The following is a 19,358-nucleotide window of genomic DNA, read 5'->3' on the forward strand; positions in this document are numbered from 1 at the left end:
CAGAAGGTACGACTAAACAGACTATACTCAATTACTTATCGAATCAAAAGGATAAAAGTCAAGAAAGGAATAATATATAGCAACCACCGACACCTCTCTCATGCAAAAAATATACAAAACAGAAACCAACGCACACTGATTTATATCCTCCAAGCCGGCTGGTCACCGAGGAGGATTACGACCACTACCTTCCAAAGGAGATGCACCAATCAAATCAGCTCCACATATCCTATATAATGTTAGGTCACTATCTTCACAAGAACGAAAGAAAAAAAAAAATAGAGAAATAAATAAATAAATAAATAAATAAAAAAAAATAAATAAATAAAAAAAAAAATGGCTGGACAGTACGTGGACAAAGATGGTGACGTTACCTGAATAGATATATACCCAGGACCGAAAGAGATCAACAATCAACAATCCTTGGAAGAGGCCTTTACCTGAGGGGGGTTCCTAATTAACGCAATTTAGAAATATTATTTTTATTAAAACAGAAAGAATAGAATAGTAAAAATTTAATAGAAGTTAGTTTATTTCATAAATAAAAAAATAAAAAAAAATTGTAAGATTCACTGTAAAAATTTTGTGTTACATTGGGAAATAAAAGGCTTTTTTATTTTTATTTTTTATTTTTTATTTTATTTATTTATTTATTTATATATATATATATATATATATATATATATATATATATATATATATATATATATATTATACATGCAGTAGGGAAGATAGAAGGCATTTAAATTTAAAAGAAATTATTTTAAATATATTTTGTCCTCGAAGAATAACGAACCTAGAACCACTCTTATACATTAAAATATTACCATAACTATATATTATATTTATTCATAATTTTATATAAGAGCAGTCGCGGCGCAGCGGCACAATCGTGCGGCTGTTAACGAGGCAGGTTATAGGTTTGATTCTCAGTCGAGGAAATATTTAATATTTTAATTTTTCTCGCTATGGTGACAAGGCAAAGGCAAAAAAAAAATTAAATAGGTAATTAAAGGAAAGGAATTATATCGCTGTACAATGTTATCAGTTGCAGTAGCGGTTATCAATTAACAGTAGGTTTATTGAATCACCAGATTTGTACTTTAAAGGTATAATTGATATCAGCTATATCTTAGCTTATTGTAGGTCGTGGGTGTAGATTAAATCTATAATTTATTATAAGTAAAATTGTCGGTGCCAATATTCTAAGTAAGCTGCCAGATTATTGGCTTAACAAAACGCGGTGTAACTTTATAGACGGATACGAAAATATTATATTTTAAAGCACAAAATAAACGGATCAAAACCATCTCGTGCAATTATTGGACTCTTTTTGAAAGGGTCTTGAAGGCTAATTTGTAACATTATACTTTGCCTATTTGGGAGATGGGATGTTTACTAAAGACAATCATAAATAAATCTGGAATCTTAATTACCTCGGGCACTTAGTATTTGCTCTTAGTATTTTCCTATAAATCACTGGGGTGAAACCGGAGGTTAAAACTAGTAGGTTTTTAATATAGTAATAAACAAAATCTAAACTAACTAAAACACTAAAACAAACTATTAGTCAAGTAATATCAATATAAGCGTACCTAATCGTCTCGTAAGCAAGTTGTCCCTTGTACTGTGGTGATTAATGACTGATACGTGATTGATAAGAGGCTCTCTAGCACCTCTAGTGTCCAAGTGTCCAATACACTGCAGTCTAGATCTAATCTTACCTAGATTTATTGCTTGTTGGGATAATATTTACTTTGAGATCGTTTATCATATGAATACCTGTATTTTGTTACGTATCTCGTGTTTCTTTTATCAACATTGGTTTTGTACTGTTTACTGTTTTTGTACAAAGCGATAAAGAAAATAATTGATTTTTTTAACTTAATGCTGTATCCTGCATTTAGCAGAGGGAACCCAGGATTGAGCACCCTACGCACCGCTTAATTTTTCAAGAACTTACGTGTTGAATGACAAACCCAACGCCGACTGTCTCATTACCTCACCACCACTCTTCTACATCCCAAGTAGATCATTTTAAACTATTAAATACTTATTTATTTTTTCTTACAATAAACCGGCTACCCTAACAAAAATGTACCCTTCCTTACAAAACGAACACAATTAATAATATAGAACAATGTCCAATTAGAGGCACAATGCTACGAATATTTTACCTTGAACGAAGTGAATTTTAAATATTTCGTGTTTTAGCAAAGTAATTTTTCACGTTGCTGCTTTATCTCAGGAATTAGCTACAACACCTGCAGATAAACGTCTGTAATTACCGCTCTAAGGCGCCGCCCGCCCAAGATTGCACTTTGTCTCCCGCCCTAGTTTGAACACTTTTTTTATGTTAATTTATACAAGTTTATATAAATATGTTTATTCATAAAAACATTTTATTAACTAATATTTGAATTAATAAAAAAAAACAAAATATGTAACATGTACCAAATATCAAGATATTGCGACTTGACAGGCGAAATAACGCCACATCTTATATACGAACATAACGAGATTGAACCCGTAACCATTCCGTTTACAGTCAGACAGCCACGACAGCCTCTTAACATATATAATATTTTATATACTCTCCTATATCATTCATTCACTCTATATAATATTTCGTATTCAGAGATCGTTTCAACGTTCCTATGCACCGTACATCCGCTCACCACACGAGTTGCAGATAAATCCTCTAAATCTATGAACATCATAATACTTTATATACTACTTTTATTACACGATCTTGCTGTTATACTTTATGTAAGATTTTTTTATGTTTTTAAAATCAAGATTTATTTCTAGCGGGTTAGCCAAAAAGAGCGGAGAGAACGGAACACCTTATGCTACGGTCCACTGTCATTAACCTCTTCCTACAGTGACAGTATATATAATACAGTATTATATCAGTTCGGAAGAGTTTACGTAGACGTACCCTGTATCTTTTTTACCTCTCAATCTTGCTTTATAAAAATATTTCTGGCTTATTCTCTATATGCTCAAAGTAATGGAGCATAGTGTTCTTTAGTATTAAATAAAAAATATTTTCCCTGAACGGTTATCGAACCCACAATTTACGAGTTTACAGTATGACTAGCGGCTGACTACATACAGTATGAACGTATCGCCAACTCTACACACAATGGTGGGTATCATTTCAGAAATATTCACATGAAAAGGCTTATCTGAAATCGGACGTAAATCATTGACTCGAATACAATCACTGCAAGACGCTATTGTGCCCATTCATACTTTGAATGGTTTGATTTAGTATGGACATGTGGAGTGGGATAGAGTCGCCACTTTTAAAGGAGACTTGGAAATTTATACTTTTGTTATTTTATTAGTAGAAAATAAAAAAAAATGACATATATAACTCTCCTTCTAATTTGTCTAATTAAACAGAAAAAGGAAATTAAAATAAGATTAAAATGAAAAATGAATTTGTTCGGTCCAAATGTTGTAACCGAACACCGCGGCATAGCCTTTCAGCACGTTCCCGGCGCTACTGTTATAAGGCAGTGCATACTCGGACCGCGGACCGGTAGCATTCATTAGCGTATTATCATATAGCAAGCAATAAAGCAACTTTTATTTAAAATATTATTTTTTATTATCAAGCCGCTAATCTCTAGCTAAATAGTGTAGGCCACGTCCCCTACAGAATTATCAAAATCTAGAAAAAGATAATAATCTATCTTTCCAGCACTGTTTTTAAGGGTCGAAACAACGGATTGTTGGGGCTACCAACCTAAAGGCAAAATACTAATACAATATTCATTAAAGACAGTACAAGGTGAGTAACAAAATCAGAAATTCAATTAATTTGAAGTTTATTCTATTTATTATTACATCTGTGGTTATTATGATAGTAGCGTCGCTTTGTGCCATGCTGTCAATGGTAATGGTATTGTTGGATAAATGGTGATCTCACACTTTATGAACCATTTACTCTAATTAAATTATATTATTGATCCGTCGTGGTGAAATCGGACAGGATCAACAACAATGTCTTGAACTAGGGCAAAAAGTGGATAACGGAGTGTATCAACACTGAGCTCTCCGCACCAACCTTGGCATATTCGGGAGAAAGCGTAAGGTTTAAAAAAACTAAACTTGCCACGAAATATATACTTTATACAAAACAAACAAAAATTAAGTCAAATTATCATCATTCATCCTCCTCGGTCCTTTGATCGAAATGAGACTAAAATGAAATAAAAATAATGTATAGAAAATATTATTCCACCGCCACATCAGTTTCACGCGCGATTTCACAAGCTTTGATGTGATTTGACCGATCAAATAAGAAATATGGAAGCTATTTGTTACAATATATCTAAAAAAATGGTTTTTAGATATTTTAAGCGACAGCGACTGTCAGTTTCATCCCCACTCGAGGGAATCGTAATATTTAATTTATTTTCATTTCGTCGCTCCGGTAGACGAAGTACAGCATTGAGTTCTGTCACTAAACCAATGTCTCTAAACTTTGTCGGAAAATTGAGGAATATTTTAATTAACACTAGGTTCCCTCTGCCTACACTGCCATTTGCGGGATACAGCGTGAAGAAAATACATTATAAAATTCAAGTGCAATTCTACCAACGCTTCTTGGCAACCGTCCAAGAGTGGTTTTAAGTCCAGCTACAATCACATTTTGACACGCTTAAAATATTATCCTTTTTTAGCTTTATAAATATTGTATGTTTTTATTAGGTAATCCTCTATTGTTTCAATAAAATATTTTAGAGCAACATATTATTGCAAGGAATTGGAGATGGAACCTACGGTACATAATAATTAGATGCTTTTTGATGTTTCGCATAAAGGGTTGGCAAAGGGAACCTAATGTTAAGACACAGAACCCAAGATACCCGACGCACTGCCCAAATTTTCTTTTGCTGTAAGAGTGGTAGAACGTTTTATTATCTTTGTTACCAGAGCGAGGAAAAGAAAATAATTATAAAAATAAAATTTCCAAATATATTAAAATATATACTGCAATAGGTATAATATGTACGCAGCATTAAGCTCTCACAAAATTCACCGGATAAAAGGCCCAGTCCAATTTCCTGTCTGATTCGAAACGCTTTTCGTACGTTATATGCTCGTAGTTAGTAGACGCATGTATAAGTACATATGTTTGGATTGGTTTAACGTTTAAAATAATGTTACATATTATATTTATATAATTTATTATCTCACTAAATTTTCTTGTATAATATAGACAATATATAAATATTAGAAAAGCTGTAAATATCTATGTATATGATATAAATATAAGATTTTTTTTTTTTTCAAAAATTAAAACTATATTATAAAATTGGCATAATCGTGTAAACTAATCTTGATTGATTGATATTTCGGCGGAGTCCGAGAGCAGTGACCGAAATGCATTAGCCTGTAACTTGACACTGTGCGGCTCTCCATCTTCTTATGTTTACAATTGACCAAAATTACTTGAATATAAACAAATATCATATTAAAAACTTGTATTGTTTAGATATTCTTGTAAGTTTGTAAACAGGGCTTTTACCAGTATCTCTAGGTGAGGCTCTATTATAATGGGTCCAAATTTCATTTCAAATTACATTTTCTCGCAGTAGTAACAAGACAAAGTGCGACAGCCCAAACAGACAAAGCTGACATCAACTTGCGCCACTTAACACGTAACGTCTCGACAATCGACCAATGCATGGGGAACTGAGTGTTTTATACCAGGTTCCCTCTGCTAATAAAAAAAAATATTTCAATCCAATAAAAGTTATAATTCAAATAAAACTATAGATTCTTTCATAAATGAATGTAATTTGACGACGTATCCGCCCGCGCGTCACTAGTGTCCTCTCAAGCGGGATATCGCGAAAAAATTTAATAAAAAGCGTAACCGAGCAAGAATCATTTTGCTGACTCGATACCCTTTAAGGGTCGGCGCATACGTTTATATATAAAAAAATTATAATAGTAAATATACTGTTTTTGGCAATAATTCTATATGTTTGACTTACGAGTACAATACACAGATATTACAGTAGACGCTTATTATTATTATTATTTTATTATACTGAGTCCAGATCTGTGGCTATTCTATGTTGCTATTCGGCTAGATTTGGAGGATCTACGTAACAGGTAGAGACGTTTAAAAACGCGAAATCATTTGTAAAACATTTCAACCTACTGTATTTTGATTTTCTAAAATGAAAATACATAAAAAAAAAATATACTATACGAAAGATAACAAATTTCTATTAAAAATGTGTTTTTAAAATCGTATTGTACAGACGGCCTTAGTAAGCGGCATTCCTAAGGTCGGAGCTTAGCCGAGCCCAACTTCCTTGACAAAATTCAATTTGGATCATTCTTCTATAGCATTATCCCGGATTGAACCCCCTACCCCCGAAAATTGGATCGTATTTTGCATAAAATGAAAGTCGAATGGAAACTAACGAAATAAAAAATAGACTGGGATCCGGCCGTTGAATCCTGCATATACGAGTTTTCTTAATTAAACCTATATTAATGAATAATACATGATTAGTACAACAGATTACACCTGGGTTGCCTGGAAGAATCCTGCCGCAATGACCTTTAATTACATTTTTTCGTAACTCGTTTTTGGAGAAAATTGCACCAATACGTTTTTTATATGAATCGCACATCATTTGAAAGATAATCGCATAAGGAATTGGAAAATTAAGGGTTGCCAGCTCTCAGTCTGCCGCAAGTCTAGGGTTGCCTGGTTTAAACATGTCACTAAATGTTAATAATTTGCACTCATGTGTTTTTTTAATGAATTATATATCAAATTAAAGCTTATTTTTTTCTGAACACTATAAAACAGGGTTGCCTGGAAATTCCTGCCGCAAACAGGGGTTGCCAGCGTTTGAAATATTTTATTCCGGTTCCGTTTGACTATGAGAATAGACGATGAAATGCGCGGTCTGCCTTATGTTTTAAAGTAAAATATTATATAATAGAAGGTCAATCTTAAAATCAATGTTTATTCTAATTGTTCACCTGTTAAATGATGATTTTAATCATATTAAGTACACGCAGAAAACTATTTAAAGATGAAATCATTCTTATTTTTCAAGTAAAATAATAATCCATAATATTGAGTCTTCGCAAAATTTATTTTATAAATAATAATATTTAGTTAAATAACCCTTTTAAAACAACTAAATTATCTAATTAAGTAAATGTTTACAAATATCGATCTACTATAAGGTATTAATTACAACATGTTTCCTTAATATAAGAGGTGACAATTATTGCGGATATTTTTTTATTAATTAAGAAAATATGGAAAATTACATTTAAATAAACAATCTCTCTCTCTCTTCGCTCTCTACTTGTTTGATTTGACAACGCCGTCCGTATCCGTAGAAAGAACTATGGCGCCCATCTTTTTGGTACGAATATTTACGTTTTTGCAAAGTAAATGAAAACTATTCAACTAATAAAAACTATTAAAAAATATAGATAAAAAAATTTCGCTAGCAAGAACTTGTACGTCTATGCTGATAGTTTTTAAGGCATTTAGGTCTGAAAGAATTGTTCTTATAATTATAATAAAGCGTAATCACTCACTCACGTCCCTAACTTAGTGTAATCAAAACTGAGGCAATTCCCACGGCCACAATTGTCACATTTTATTAAACTATATAACATTAAACATTAAAGTATACTTACGTTTTGCATTAGAAAATAATTAAAAAATACTTCTTTATATTTTTGTTTTTAAACAATGAACTTTTTGTAACACTGTAAATGATATCCGTGTATTGTGTCACTATTTAAAAAAATGTCACTGTATTTAAAATTCATTTTTTGGCGAAACAATAACATAATTTTACACTTTTGGAAAGATTCCTTGTTAAATTCTATCACATTTTCACATCTTCATTTTTGTCAAGTAAAAACGTCTTTACTCCAAAACGAAAGGTAAGTAACTAAGTAATATGCTCAAAAACAACTCATTTGGCCATCTGCACTTTTATTGCATTTAGAAACAATACATCTTCGAAAATAATTTTATTGCATTTGGTTTGCTTTGTATCGCGCCGCAAAATGTTTATCTATAGTAAAAAATTGCCAACTAATTGATATTTGCCGTAAATAGCGTTTATTAGTCGGCATTACTGTCGGATTTTCTTCGAATTTATTAGGCTAACTTAGTTTTGTTTATTATAATTCTATTATATATATTTCTTTCCTATGCAATTTATTAAAAATTGCGTGAGAAAAAATCAAATCAAATCAAATCAAACAAGTAGAGGACGAAGAGAGAGAGAGAGAGAGAATTCATTTAAATGTATTTTTCAATATAATTAATAAAAAAAATATCCGCAATAATGGTCACCCTTCATTATATTAAGGGAACATGATGTATATGTATGTATATTAATAGTTTATAGAAGATCGATATTTGTAAACATTTATTTAATTAGATAATCTAATTGTTTCAAAATGGTAATTTAAATTAATAAATAAATATTAGTATTTAGAAAATAGATTTTGCAAAGACTCAATATTATAGATTCATTATTTTACTTGAAAAATAAGGATGATTTCTTCTGCTCTATGATCTTTAAATAGTTTTCTGCGTGTACTTAATATGATTAAAATCATCATTTAACAGGTGAACAACTAGAATAAACATTGATTTTAAGATTGACCTTCTATTATATAATATTTTACTTTAAAACATAAGGCAGACCGCGCATTTCATCGTCTATTCTCATAGTCGAACGGAACCGGAATAAAATATTTCAAACGCTGGCAACCCCTGTTTGCGGCAGGAATTTTCCAGGCAACCCTGTTTTATAGTGTTCAGAAAAAAATAAGCTTTAATTTGATATATAATTCATTAAAAAAACACATGAGTGCAAATTATTAACATTTAGTGACATGTTTAAACCAGGCAACCCTAGACTTGCGGCAGACTGAGAGCTGGCAACCCTTAATTTTCCAATTCCTTATGCGATTATCTTTCAAATGATGTGCGATTCATATAAAAAACGTATTGGTGCAATTTTCTCCAAAAACGAGTTACGAAAAAATATAATTAAAGGTGATTGCGGCAGGATTCATCCAGGCAACCCAGGTGTAATCTGTTCTACTAATCATGTATTATTCATTAATATAGGTTTAATTAAGAAAACTCGTATATGCAGGATTCAACGGCCGGATCTCAGGGTAAAAGCCCCTGATAAATGTCTCGGTCCGAGCGATGATTACATTTTATATTTATTTTTTTACCTTCACCTTTACAAACATTACGTTTTGAGCGGCGGAACGTCATGCGTTGCCTTATAATGATAGCAACAAAATGAAAATAATTAATTCCACCAGGTGGGAGTCCAATCCACAATTGTCCACAGTTTAAAGTTTACAGTCTTTCATACAGGAATTCAGTAGGTAATCAATAAGGTAGTCCATTGTGGCGCAGAGACGTTCGTTGTAAACACACTTGTGGGCCACACGGTTGTGGGTTCGACTTCCACTCAGGGGAATTAAATATTTGAATATTATCATTTCCTCACTCTAGTAACAAGTCAAAAGCGCGGCGTTCACCTCCACCATTGAACAACCAATGCCTCGAAATCTTCCATAAAAATTATGAGGGATATACTCGTAAGTATAAGTATAGAGACCATCGCATTTGCTTAGCATCTGACTGTAAGCACGGCGATTGTAGGTTTAATCCCAGCTACCGGGGAAGGTTTATTTTTAAATTTCCCCACTATGGCAGACAAAGCGCAATTGTTTCAAATATTGGGCGGAAAGAGGGGGAACGGGATGCCTTAACACTAGGTTCAAACTGCCTACCCTGCTATATGCAGGAAAAACAGTGATACACACTAAATATGAGAATATAGTTTGCTAAATAAAAGTTTATGTGAGAGTAAAAACAGCTTCGGGCGAAACAGCAAAATAACGCGGGCAATGGACCGAAAAGACCGATACCCCTCAAATATGTTTATTCTAAATATCTTAACTTGTTCATGTCGTTGGCTTTATTTACATATAGTAAAAGTAAAGTTTTTTTCTTTTTTTGGGTTTCTTGCCTCGAAAGAAAGAAAGAAACTATATAGAAATACTGTAAGGTTGGTCTGTCGGTCTGTGAAGATTGTTTTCTTATCTCTTGATTTATCAAGCCGAAATTGATATCAAAAATCGAATTCTACTGTTTCTTGAAGCACAGAAGAAAAGTATAACTTTTTACTTTAGCTCAAGCCGTAGCCCGCAGTATGCGAAATCGGACCGAGTGTTGTAGCACTACGTTCTCGCATTCGTGGTATGTACATTGGGATTCTTACTCTTTATTTAGGTCAAGCAAAATCTATTATTTTAATAAAATTATAAACGATTGAATACACCGCCGAAAGTAATATTTCTTAGAGAACGTATTTAGTTAATCTTTTTATAAATAATTCAAGTAGACGCAGTAAGGACCTCATCGCGCCGCGGGCTATACGAAAATTAGAAAGGAAGTCTGGCTTTATCTTTTATAACATAATAAAATTTGAAACAAAAGTGGAAATGTTCATTTCTTTGAAGTATTTTATACAATTGTTGAGAAAAAATAAACGTCTTTTATTAAGTTTTTGTAATGGTTATGTATTTAAATTCATTTTGATGTTAGGAAAGTAAGAAAAATCTGAAAAAACTTTTTTTTTCACTTTCATGTTCTATCTCAAGATCAGTAAATGGTAAAATGTTAGAGTAAGTGAATGACGTGGTATACTTGGGAGGTATGTTCAGTAGAGATGGAAGATACGAGATGGATGTGGAAAGGCGTGTTGCTGCAGGTAACAGGGTTAACGGAACCTTGGCTGCATTGATGAGACGGCGAAACGTCAGCACAGCTGCGCGTTTGGCCGTACACAATGCAGCAATGCAATGCGGCAGCGAAACGTGGGTATTACAGAAGAAGAATGAAAGAAAGATGTATGTCTCTGTACAAAGTAGAAAGTATAAAACAGTTCTAAGTTCATTATCTTCTTCAATATACAATAAAATAAAAGCATATACTTATTATATAGCATATTTGTTTATATTTTTACCATATAAGCGAAAGCGGCGAAGCGGGAAGTGACTGACTGTTGCGGGTTCGATCACACTTGGCACACTTTCTTTACTTGCTCTGGTAAGAAGACAAAGTGCGGCGTTGACTTCCGACGTGACTCTGAGTGATGATTGGAGAGTCTTATCTCTAGGTAACCTCTATCGATCCCATTATATACGGGATACAGTGTAAAGTTCAAAGAAAAAAAATGACAAACCAGGCGTGACATAAACATATTAAATAAAGATAACACTTTGAATAAAAATAGTCGAGGGTCGTCGGGGTAATGACGTGTAAGAGATACAGGTTAGGGTTATAGGTGTATCCGTAATATATTTCAGTGACTTTGAAAAACGATATGTTTTGTATGATAAGTTTATTATGCTTAATCTTTTGTTTTGGCTTCACGTTCTATATCTAATATAGTGTGGAGACACTCCGTTTTCCACGTACTCAATTTTCGAGCGAGGTGAGTGGCACGGCAACGCAATACTACGCTTTTTTACTTCTTGTCAGTGTGAGGAAATGCAATTGACTCTTTATATTTTAAGAGTATTATAAAGTGTCCAGTAGATATAGTTTACTGGTAAGTCATTCTGTGTTGAATAAATCATACAATAAAATAGAAAAAAAAACAAGTATTTATTTATTTTTTTATTTATTGAAGTATTGTTTGTAGCTGCAAGTTCGTTTGCTTGAACTACAAAACGTAAAATCATTTTTTTTTTAATATCAGTGTGAATTTCGCAGAATCCTCTCTTACGGAAACCAACAACGCCGCGCTTTGCCTCGTTACCAGAATGAGGAAATTAAAACATTAAAAGTTTCATACCCACCAAGTGGGAATCGAACCCGCAACAGTCGCGTTACTCGCATGTTCTCCTGCGCTACGACGGCCTCGTATATATAAAGATAATTAAAATTTACAATCATTAACATTTTTAATCTAAATAGTCTTTGTAAGGAGAAAAATCGTTTAACGACTTCATTTCTTATGGAAATTTGATAAAAACTTTTTTAATGTTCTGGAATTAAATTTTAAATTTTAAATTAATTTTTTTAAATTTTAAAGAAGCGGCAACTTTTATTTGCCGCAGTTATATAGCTCTCGTAACTGTCAACGTCATACCGAAGCAGCACAGCTTCTGATTGTAAGCACGACGGTCTTGTGTTCGATCCTCACTTGAGGAAGTGTCCTATTGTCATTTTCATGTTCGTTCATTTAATAAGTACGATTCGTTTATTAAGTACGATTCGTTTAATAAGTACGATATTTTAGCTTTTGTCCTGCATGTAGCAAGGTACTCTGTTATTGTCCTTATTCAAGATACTGCGTGATGTGTAGCAGAATTTAACTCCGCCAATTCATATCAGAGTGGAGAGACATACCAATTAACCATTGCCTTTATAGTTAGATGCTACCCCCCGTCAATTATTATTTACAGAAGAATATTTTCAATATCTAAATATAAATAAATAATAAAGGGTAATTACCAAGTTTAGTGTCATTTACAGGAAGAGGGTAATATTTCAATTACTAGATTTAAACCATTTATGGTTCTTTAGAAGTCAAGCTAAAAATAACTGTTTAAAACACACAACAAATCAAATTTATTTAATTTGTTAATTTTTTTTTCTTAAATATTATAAAATTTCGATACCTTATGATTCATATTACTGAAATACGAAATGAATGAATCATAGTTATCTTTCACTGCAATTCCAACACAGTAAATCCATATAAGGCAATGTTGATATAAACTGCATACAACTGTTCAAATGACATTTAGAAAGCAGATAAAACCATAATTAAGCTAAAGGTTACGAAGAGAGCTTAAACAAAAGCTTTTTTGTCTCGAATTAAGCAAAAACAACTCTTATTGACCTTTTAATAAAAGTAATTTGATTGAATGTGTTAAATTTGTTGGTTTGTCTGGCTTATTTGGTGTAGTGTTCGAGCTTTCTTGCTAATTATTAGGTATACACTGAAATGGCAAAGATTAGCAATATATACCTATATATATTTTTTTCTTTTTTTAGGATAGGCAGAAGTAAACCAGAGGTAAGATAGTAAGTTTCCTACTTCCCGTACAATTTTCGAGACATTCCGTGTTGAGTGGAGTAATTCAACGCCGCGCTGTTTTGTTAACAGAGGAAGGAAAGGAAAATAATTCATTCCTTCGAGCTGAAACTTGAAACTGAATCCACTACCCTCGTGTTTATGGTTACATGCTGTGTGACTGTAAATGTGGTATTTGTTAATTCGATAGAAATTTAGGGCAATGATCATGTTTAAATTATTTTCATTTCTCCAATATTGTAGACAAAATGCGACGTTTAATTACGCCATGTTATAACAACATAACAATTAACCTAAACCTATCTTTAAAAGAGCTTTCCTCATAACCACATCTGGTCTACAACCGCGTACTCTGTGTCGAGCGAGTCCGGCGTAATGCCATCTTCGCCGTTATCCGCTAACGAAGCCGCTCGTAATTAAGCCTCGTTATCTCGCGAGGTGGGCGAGGTGGGCGAGGTGGACGAGGTGGGTACGCGCGAGTGCAGATATGCGACGCAAACAATGCTGTCGCTGGTGTAGCTTAGCTAACTTATTTGTATTATTGCGATTCAAATTGTTTCTTTTTTTGTGAAATTGGGCTTGTTTTGTTTGCTTCAAAATATTTATAGAGGGGCTGTCGTGGCGCTGTGAAATGTCGTCCTGTACACACTATGGTAATAAATATGGTCTCTATTCGGAAGAATTAATCTTTGTTTTTAGCTTCAGTGGACAGGTTCACAGAAACTTGGTTTTAAGATACTACGTTTTTCACTTTCCGCCGAATTCTTGAGACAATTCATATTAAGTGGTCTACCACTCCAATTTAACGCAAAGCTCTGCCTCGTTAATAGAGCGATCAAATAAAACTATCAAATTTTTCATTCCTCCGTTGAGAATCGAGCTCACAACTGTAGCGCTTACAGTAAAAAAAACAAAAGGATCTCTGAAGACATTTTGTTTTCCGATCAAATTACTTTTTAAATTTTTAGATTGTAAATCAAAAACTAAATAGAGAATATTAGAAAATCCTACGAGAGAAATTTGAATCCGTAACCATCACAAATAAGCCACGCCTCGCTTATTAAGATGGCGTCTAAACAATATTTCATTATAAACATTTTTGATCTCTAGTTTAACGCAATTAATACTAAATGGACTCGTATTAGGCATTCATATTACAGACACGTACTGAAACGTCGTTTATATTCAAATGTTGCCGGCAAGATTGCTTTTTGATGACTGTAATAACACTCATATAAAATAAATTGCTGCTATCATTTTTTTTATTATAAAATCTTGTTTTTTTTCTATTCTATCAAAGACAGAAGCTAGTGTTGAGACAGAGTGTCTTAACACTAGACGGTCATCGCGTCCCACCCAATTTTGAAATGTTGCGTATTAAGAGGCGAAACCTATATCTGTGACAACGTCATGTCAAGGTCGATCTTAGACAGAAGAGCGGTTTATAAATAAGCGCTTATGTATGCAAGGTAACTGTGAGCAGAGCGGAGCGGTAACTTCAGCGTTATAATTCTTGTTTTATTATCATTGTGAAACTTTTCTCTCGTAACAGCGAGGCCTTTAACTCCTGTTACAAGTGTGTAGCTTTACTTAACTTTTGAAATGGAGTTTTTGAAATATTTTGTTAGAAATTAAGTGCCTTAGCACTAAATTCTTGTTAGTGTTGTTTACAAGAAATGAGAAAAATAAGAATAATTCCCAGCACATTTACTATACGAAGCCGTAGCGCACAGCGCTTCTCTCAAGTAGCCAAGTAGTAGGTCTTTGCAAATTTTTTAGGCACAGTATACTCTTACCTACCCACCCGGTGTGGTTGTTAAAGCCAATAAAGCTCACAGCATTAACCTGATAATCGAAAAAAAGTTAAACTAATTCGGGTTAGTATTTGTTTATTTCCTCGCTGTGCTAAAAAGACATGGAGCGAGTTGGGTTTTGCCACTTAGGCGTTGAGCAGAAAGTAGGGAACGAACACTGACACTAGATTAACTCTTTTTATCGTATTTAATGCGGAAAATGCCAGTAAAAATAAATCACTGAATATTTACTATTCAGCATCCATAACCATACTAAAGCCAGACTGATAAATGATCTTCACTTGAATCCAGAGTTATTGAGAGATAACTGCAGTAGGTCTAGACGTATTGTATACCAATAGCCACCTTTAACCATTTTTTAACTTAAACAATAACTAGCTGTGTGCTGCTGCTGTAATTTACGAACGATAATTTTACTACTTTATGACACCACGATCATAAGAAAACATTGAACAACTATTGAAAAGGAAAAAGTAAAGGAGAAGGTCCTCTCTTTCAAGTTAGAGAGTATGCATATAGTCATAACTATATATTAGACTATACGGATAGACGTTTTAGGTAAACTTACTCAATAGTATAATAATATAATAATCTAACATATATTCCATGAATAAACAAATTAAAAGATCACACGCTGTTTCCGGTGTATATGTATAGTACATGAATAAGACATGAGGCAATTACTTGAAAACTCCCTCGACGATAACGTAAATAGTCGACGTAAAGGCTATATTAAACGTATTGTTATACAGTTTGTATTGCAATTTTCAAGAATATTTACTATTTATGGGGACCTAGTGTCTTAATGGGAACTCTGCCTACTCTGCTGTGTATTTTATTTATTTGTTACCGTCTAATATCCATACCTATATTATAAATTCGAAAGTAACTCTGTCTGTCTGTCTGTCTGTCTGTCTGTCTGTCTGTCTGTCTTTTACGCAATCAGGGCCAAACCGCTAATTCTATTGTGATAAAATACACATATAGAGATACATGAGGATACCGGGATGAACATACTTTGATACTTTTTTTTCTTATATTTGTAATATTGTCGATATATATTAGTATAATAAAATATTTATTAATTTGACATGCAATTTATTCCGCTATGTTTATAACAACCGCCGTTGCTAAGCAACGATTTGTAAGAAAACGTCACCCAAAATGAGTTTGCTTAACGCGTACATGGCGCGCGCCGCGTTGGTTTATACCATAGATATAGATTTGTATACATTAACAAAAATTAGATGATTTCTTTAATTTGATTTTAAATTCTTTTATTCATTCTTATGAAAATAAATATAATAATCACTTTTAGCATTTTATCTAGACTGAAATTATAGTTTACTGTGTAACATTCTAATAAATAATTAAGGACATGTCACTAATTCGAAATGAGCTAGCCTTCGGGCGGCATAGTATGAGTATGACCGACGCGAACGGGCAGATGACTTTGATGGTTTTGTAAATTTTTATATATTTTCGAATTTTTATTTAATTATTTGCTGCTTATAATTAATTTATCTCAGTTTGGTTATCTATACCGATGTTATACACTTAAAATATCGTAATTTTAATCATTTGGGATTTTATTTAATATTGTTCGCAAAAATTATTAATAATTTAATATAGAAAAATGTTTAGTACGCGCGCACAGCAATCTTTGGGTACTTTTTCTAATATTAAGAATTTCCTTTAGTTACTTTTACTTCTTTTGTTTGTTCATTTCGGTTACTCAGATATTTTTTCTAATAATAAATCTCCACTTATTATTCTTTCTTAACTTATTTTAATTATTTAGGCTTATATTTTCTTACAAATTCTATTGAAAACCGAAAATAATTTCATAAATATATTTAATAAATAATCGTATAGTACAAGCGGGCGTAGCCGCGTCCGGGCCCACTAGTTTTTATATATTTTAATTAAATATATCGACAGATAACCTTTGTCAGACATTGAATAGACAACGAATATTATATGATATTTTAGATATTTATAAATTGTAAATACGTATATTGATATAATAATAATCTTTATATCATATTTATACATATTATTTCCTTTTACAGTAATATCTTTAACATTTACGAATATGTATAAACATTAAATAAATAAATATAATTTACCAAACCTATAACTTTAATTTTACGATTCATACACACGAATCTAAACAAGATGGCAGCAAGCATTCCACGTATTATTAAAAAAGTAATTTTACATACCTCATCTTACCAGCCTCGAATACTTATATCACTATTATATTCACTAACTCACATGTTTTTTTATATATAAAATGTCACTAAATATATATTAATTATAAATTAAAATTTCTCTAAACATTTTTGAATATCACAAAACGCGTCCGCCATCTTGTCTCCTCTTTCTTTCCTATTTTTTCTTTGGTTTTGACGTTGACACTAGCTTATTCATCCAACATGATATTTTGCAATATTAATAATATTAATTATGTTATTATTTCTTTTAAATTAAAATACACAATGATAACTTATAATTATTAAATTATTTTAATAAATATATTTTATATTTACGTGTTTTACCTACGGTATATTACGTCACTTTAATACGACTTGTGAACGGAACCCAGAATAAAATAACTGAACTAAAGTATTATTTATGAAATTGCATTTATCGTTAAGTATAAATTAAATAATTTTATAAATTACTAGCGGACGCGCGCAGCTTCGCTTGCTTATTTATTAGGGGGTGAATTCTAGAAAACCATGAAACACGTGTTCAATGAAATATTTTTAAGAGTCTGAATTTCAAATTTTGTAAAGATCGGTGTTGATTTAAATTTTTTTCCATACAAACTTTCAACCCCTATTTCACCCCTTTACGGTTAAAATTTTTCAAAATCCCTTCTTAGTGCGTCTTACCTCAGTCAGTGAGGACAAGTCCTTTTATAAATATATATAGATATTTATATATTATAAATAAATTATTATCTTTTTTATTTAATATTATTATATTATTTACCTACACATTTTAATTGGGGTATGAATCGTTACATTGTGGGTTCTATTCCTACTTAGGGAGTTAATTAATTCCTTGCTCTGGTAACGAGCCAGAGCGCGGCTTTTATTTCCGCTACCCAATACACAAAGCTTCTGCATGCTATGTGCGGAATACTGCGTAAAGCTATAATTTATTTATTATAGCTTTCCATTCAAAATTCAATATAATTTAATCAAATCTGCAATAAATATAATTATTGCTATGGTGTGTACCTTATATATTTTGATATATAAGATACATGAAATTGGCAACACCTAATATATTCAATTCTAGATAGTAATCTAAATTGTATTTCATTTGTAATAATATATGCATAGAGTAAATAAAAAGTAAATAAAATTGATTATCAATTGAAAAATATATTAACAAAATCAATAAATTGCTTAAAAGAAAATATCTATAATATTTTTTTGTCTTTGAGGCCGTCGTGGCGCGGGGTCACAGGGGTGCGACTGTAACGCGGTGGGGGGTGGAAAGTAGAGAACGAAACGTCTTAACACTACTACTACACTAGTACTAGTTTCTGACATTAGTTTGTTCACCATACAAACTGTTCAGCTTTATAATATAATATAATATTAGAATAGATTTGCATCTGAATGCTCTATATAAAAATAATCTGCGCACGTCCCCGGAACATGAAACACGGCGTTGTAAATGTAACACAGATAAGCAAATTTATAATTCGCCTTTAATTACTACAAACACGAGCCAACTCGCAAACACTGTTTCTAGATTTATGACGCTTTACTTTGAACTCGTTAGGATATTGTGAAATTGAATAAATTGTATGACATATTTTGTTTTATATCTATACTAATATAAAAAAGTAAGAGCAGTTGTCATGGTTGACAGCTATGGCGTGAAATGTTCACCAACTAACTTATTGGCTCCTAATCTATTGTAATTTTGTTAATCTTGTGAGATTTATTGTAAAACTTTTATGTAAACGAGTAAATAAGACATTGTAGAATATAAGTATGTTGCTACAACGCCCACAAATGAATAGTGACAGCCAAGGCCGCTATGCTCCTACATATATATTTTTTAGCTATTTCGTTTATCGAGCAAGGGAGGGTCCCCAAAGTACTCTGATTACGGGCGAGGGGGGGGGGAGGGGGGATGGGGGGTAATTCGAAAATATTACGTTACCTCCTCCTCCCCTGTGGATACATCGTTAATACGGGGACTATGTGTGTTTGCAGGATTTAATTTTAAGCTCTGAAATGATATTGCGACTAGAATATTCTTACGCAAATACTGTATACTGTATACTGTAGGTATTAACATTTGTTGTTTGTATTAAAAATGTATTAAGTGGAGGAACATAACATAATGTCGCGGA

General features: G+C 32.4%; 1 protein-coding gene across 5 annotated transcripts in view; it reads right to left on the minus strand.

Annotated features, from left to right (window-relative positions):
* Positions 1-19,358, minus strand: part of LOC146539746 (uncharacterized) — a 313,384-nt gene that overhangs the window by 262,514 nt on the left and 31,512 nt on the right. The window contains exon 1 of one of the 5 annotated variants that reach the window (XM_085207302.1): positions 17,200-17,330. The exons of 3 other annotated variants lie outside the window; for them this stretch is intronic. The gene's annotated coding sequence lies outside the window, so the exon portion shown is untranslated. Of the gene's footprint in view, positions 1-17,199; positions 17,331-19,358 lie in introns of those variants that run through there. One more of the 5 variants, XM_085207306.1, reaches the window with a different exon arrangement.

This window comes from Heliconius melpomene, chromosome 3 (genome assembly GCF_056956725.1).
Source record: "Heliconius melpomene rosina isolate 202511_hmr_F chromosome 3, ASM5695672v1, whole genome shotgun sequence".
Taxonomy (NCBI): domain Eukaryota; kingdom Metazoa; phylum Arthropoda; class Insecta; order Lepidoptera; family Nymphalidae; genus Heliconius; species Heliconius melpomene.